Consider the following 5,368-nt stretch of genomic DNA (forward strand, 5'->3'; position numbering starts at 1 on the left):
ATATAGCTCAATACTCTGAAAGAATGTTGAAAGGCCAGTCTGAATTAACAAAACATTTGAAAAAAATTCAGTTCCATTATTTCAAAAAATGTACAGGAATATGAGCAAGCCAAAGGAGTAATGTGTCATTTTCTGGGGAATCTGATTTAATGTATACATAAGAATAGTTAAAATGTTTTCAGGATTTTGAATTCAAATAGGTATTTTAAATTTTTTCCTATGAAACTTATTTTCTGAGCACCAAAAGTAATCTCCCTGATATTTGTTGTGTTATTCTTTCGCTTAGAAAACCCTATGATTTCCTGACTGTAAATAGTGAAGTAACTTTCATGTATAAGTTGCTGCAAATAGTATAATCCAAATTACTGAATTTTAACTGTTTATCTGATAAGATAATGAGGCACAATGCTCTTTTTAAAATCTAAAAAGCAAGGATTGATAAACTGCAAACACAAGCTGTTATCCTTGTGTATGTGACAAAATAATAATGTACTACGGAACAACATGGAGTAAAAGCAAGCACAAAACAGATGTTCAGTAAGTATGCATTGAAGGCACTGAGACTGTAATGTTGATGTATTTACACATCAAATAAATTACAACCTTAAATATTCAGTTGTTTTTGTTTGCTTACTTGTAGCCTTCCATAGCAGGAAACAGAACTTTTTATTGTTTTAAAGTTCTCCTTCTTTGTAGAGTTATGTTTTTACTTTTAAAAGTTGCATTATAAGTAACTTCATCTAACTGTAATTTTTGTTTACTTGAGAAGTCAGGGATTTTTTTTTATCATATGAAGCTTTTCATTTGTTACTTAATGGCATAACCAATAAACAGTTTAAATTTTCATTGAGAATGACAAGGACGTTTCACACATTCAACAAGTAATTATTAAAACTAAGAGCTAGTGCTACTTACATGATATTCATAAAGATGGTGAAACAAGATTGGAATTTATAGAGCACTTTGGCATTACTTTGAAACAGAACTGTGGAACTATGGGTGACTAACTGGCTTTTATACATTGACTTTGATATAATTAGGCAGGTCATCTAGGATCTAGAAGACAATTGTTAATATATTCTATATTGCCTTTATATCTATTCAGTTTCTCTCTGATGTTTCATCAGGGTATGATACAGATTAATTTATTACAAAGCTGTGGTTTCCTTTTCTTATCTATAAGCACTTTCTTACTTTTATTTGTTCTTTCAGAAATTCACACGAATATATTGGTGTTCACATCTGCCAAGTCTTTCCAAATTAACCTCCTGTCTTTAACCACCCAAATTTGTGTCCTTTAGCTTTTAAGCAAATCAGGTGCAATTTATACTGCCCGTATACTGGATCTAGGATTTATGGATTGTGGTAGAGCTCTGTGTGGCCATACTCTTAAAGAAAATGGGCTTTTCATTTCTTACAAGCTATCAGTTAATGTTCGTTTTCCTTCTACATGTTGGGACTGTGTCTGGCTTAAGCTTTAGCAAGTCCTGTGTATATAGTCATAACCACTGGTGTACCCACCAGCTGCCACAGATTACCTGGTTCCTGAAAGGAAAGCTGGGGATATATGGTAAGGACAGCAAGAGAAATAGTGAGCCAAGACAGTTCCATGATCAAGGCTCAAATTTCAATGTATGGCACTATATATATATATATATATATATATATATATATATATATATATATATATATACTTACTAGAAGACTCAGGACCTGTGTCCACTTGAAAACCAATCTTTCAGGCAGCCATTGGGCTCCATCTTCTTTTCGTGAAAAAAAAAAAAAAAACACACAAACAGAACCTCTCCCCAACACCAGATCTTCCTGGGATCTGGGGTATTCCAGGGATTAGTTAGGGGATTGCCCCCCCACCCCCATTTAACTATGAACTGGAAGTGACTGGGTGCCAATGGCAATCTTTGGCAGACTGACCTTTAGCACCAGTTTGCAAAAAAATTAAAACAAATAAGACAAAAGCAAGATGTGCTTTTCATGACCTTGGGGGGTATAATTCCCTCTGTTTTTGGTTTTGGTTTTGGTTTTGGTTTTGGTTTTTGTTTGTTTGTTTGTTTGTTTTTGTTTTTTTTTTGATGGTTCAAAAGTGAGTTTCTTTTTTTTAATTTTTAATATTTTTTATTACCTATTTTCCTCAATTACATTTCCAATGCTATCCCAAAAGTCCCCCATACCCTCCCCCCCAATTCCCTACCCACCCATTCCCAATTTTTTGGCCCTGGCATTCCCCTATACTGGGGCATATAAAGGTTGTGTGTTCAATGGGCCTCTCTTTCCAGTGATGTCCGACTAGGCCATCTTTTGATACATATGCAGCTAGAGTCAAGAGCTCCGGGGTACTGGTTAGTTCATAATGTTGTTCCACCTATAGGGTTGCAGATCCCTTTAACTCCTTGGGTACTTTCTCTAGCTTCTCCATTGGGAGCCCTGTGATCCATCCAATAGCTGACTATGAGCATCCACTTCTGTGTTTGCTAGGCCCCAGCATAGTCTCACAAGAGACAGCTATATCTGGGTCCTTTCAGCAAAATCTTGCTAGTGTATGCAATGGTGTCAGCGTTTGGAAGCTGATTATGGGGTGGATCCCTGGATATGGCAGTCACTAGATGGTCCATCCTTTGTCACAGCTCCAAACTTTGTCTCTGTAACTCCTTCCATGGGTCTTTTGTTCCCAATTGTAAGGAGGGGCACAGTGTCCACACTTTGGTCTTCATTCTTCTTGAGTTTCATGCGTTTAGCAAATTGTATCTTATATCTTGGGTATCCTAAGTTTTGGGCTAATATCCAAGCCTAATTTTTCAGAGTGTGATGTACACATTCAACAATTCTTTGTCCCATTGGGTTATAAGGAATTCCAGGTTTTGGGCGGGGCGTGGTGGCGTATGTCTTTAATCCCTGCACTTGGGAGGCAGAGGCAGGTGGATTTCTGAGTTCGAGGCCAGCCTGGTCTACAAAGTAAGTTCCAGGACAGCCAGGGCTACACGGGGAAACCCTGTCTCAAAAATCAAAAGTTAAAAAAAAAATGATTTCCAAATTCCTTACAAAATGATTTAAAATTTTTGCCAGTATAGGCTGGCCCATTATCTGTCTTAATATCTTTAGGTAATACCATAGTGTTAAAGGCTCATAATAATGATCAATTACATTCTAGAGGCTTCTGTCCAGTATGTATAGAAGCAAAAGCGAATCCTGAACAAGTATCAACACAAACATGTATATATTTCAATTTTTCTTTCTTTTTTTTTTTCAGCTTTTAGGAACTTTGTTTGCCTTCCATCTTGTTTCCCTTTGCTCAGGTGTCTGCACAGTAGCTCAGGACCACTCAGTGGTAGCTCCAACCTACTCAGTGGCCTGGGCTGTGGGAGCTGCTGACCAATCCTTACTGGCTGGCTGTGTACTCCAGTCTTCCGCAGGGAACTGCTGGATGGGCACAGAGGGAACCTGCACACCCTCAGACCAGTCGGCCACCTCAGGCTGAGCAGCAGTGAACTCAGGAGCTGGTGCAGTCCATTCACCCTGGAATTCCTCCTTGGTCACAGCCTTCTCAGCAGTAGCCTGTTCCTCCTTCTCAATCTTGTCTGCGTCTCTGTAGAAGTAAAGATCAGGCATAACCTCCCATGGGTGCCCACAGGAGATAGTACCTCCCATGCAGAGTACTTCCCTGGCCAGCATCCACCACATCAGACCCACTGAGTGAGCTCCCTTGTTGTTGCATGGGATGGCAATGCCCACATAGTGCAGGGGAGAATCTGTGTTACACAGAGCAATGGTGGGCAGGTTGACATAAGAGGCCTCTGTGAGTGGCTGATGGTCAGCCTTGGGATCGGTCACCCCAAGAAGCTGTGGCTCCTTGAAGGCTGCTTGGATCTGGTTAGTGAAGGTCCCAGGTGTGAAGTGGCCAGCAATTGGAGTGGCTCCTGTGGCAGCAGCAAACTTCAGCACAGTTCGCTGGCCAGTGTTCCTGGAGGAGATGATGCTGACATCAGCAGGGTTCTCAATGACAATAGCTCGAGTTGCGAGCAGCAACTTCTCCCAAGTCCTCTTCAGATTGATGATGCAGATACCGTCACTTTTCCTTTTGTAGATGTACCACTCTATCTGAAAGTCTAGGTTGGTGGCACCTAAGTGGGTCCCTGAAGCAAGGAATTTGAGGACATCCTCTTCTTCATCTGCAGGACATTAAGGGCTCTGGACATTGTGTAAGCTCCCCTTTAAGTAATGATGGGAATCAAGAACAAAGCCTTATGGACCCATCCCCGGGTAGTGTGGAAAGGCTATTTTAATTTTTGAAATTCTGCCTAATGAGTTACATCCGTTTGCCAAATATGATTGGGCATAAGTCCTCGTGGATTAACTCCTAAATGCACAACTGGAGATAATGTAAAGTGGGGCATTATTTTACGATCATACTTGCTTGCTCCTTAGTGATCTTATGTTGGAGCCTTAAGGTATGGCTAGAAAGATGAAATTTATTATGATCACGTCTAGCCAATGCAACAGGATCTGAAACTAAGGCCTCTCCTATTAGAGCTCTGTCAATGCAATCATTGTCTGCAGCTAAAGGTCCAGGAACACCAGAATGAGCTCTTAAATGTCCAAGGACAGTCCTTTAAAGAAACAGTACTTTCTCTTGAGTTGTCTATGCGTAAATAATTACAAAATCTTAGAATTAGCAGTATATAAAAAGTTGCTTGCCATGCAGGAGACAATCTTCTTCTGTTTTCTGTGGATCTCGGCCAAGACAGTGTCCCTCAGTCATTCCTTCCATATTCACTTGTTTGGGCACCACCTGTAGCCACCAGTTGCCACAGGTTACTGGGTTCCTGAAAGGAAAGCTAGGGATGGATGGGAATGATGATGACAGAATTATGAGCCAAGGCAAAGTTCTCTGATCAAGGCTCTAATTTTAATGTATGGCACTGAAAATATATGGAAAAACCCAAGGACCCATCCCTTTGTTTCTGGCTGGGTTCTGTTGCTTGTTTTAGCTGGATTGAGTTGCAAAGTACACTCTTCAGCTGTTCAGCCAGCTGGCAGTTCTCAGTTCTTTGGCAGGACTATGTAAATGTAGCAAGGCCAGACACCTGGCTCCAGTGTCAGAGACTTGGTCAGCCAGATCAAGGCTGGGGGGTGGGACAAGCACTGGAAGTTCATATGTGTCCTATTGTGTTCAGCAAACACTGTTTTCTTTTAGCCATTTAATGCTTCTCAGTCTTACCATCTTTCTGTCCCTTTTGCACATAGATTCCCCCAGGTTAGAGGATAAATTGTGAGATTAACATTCTATTTAGGGTTACACATTTTAGGAGTTCTTACTCTCTCTCTGCTGTAAATCTCTCCAGTCTTAAATCTC

The 5,368-nt window shown here is 40.5% G+C and overlaps 1 pseudogene; it reads right to left on the bottom strand.

Moving 5' to 3' along the window:
* Positions 1-3,327: 3,327 nt before the first annotated feature.
* LOC110287138 (small ribosomal subunit protein uS2 pseudogene) lies at positions 3,328-4,211 on the bottom strand (annotated as a pseudogene).
* Positions 4,212-5,368: the final 1,157 nt, after the last annotated feature.

Source organism: Mus caroli, unplaced genomic scaffold, assembly GCF_978045245.1.
Source record: "Mus caroli unplaced genomic scaffold, Mus_caroli_1 scaffold_5, whole genome shotgun sequence".
Lineage (NCBI taxonomy): Eukaryota > Metazoa > Chordata > Mammalia > Rodentia > Muridae > Mus > Mus caroli.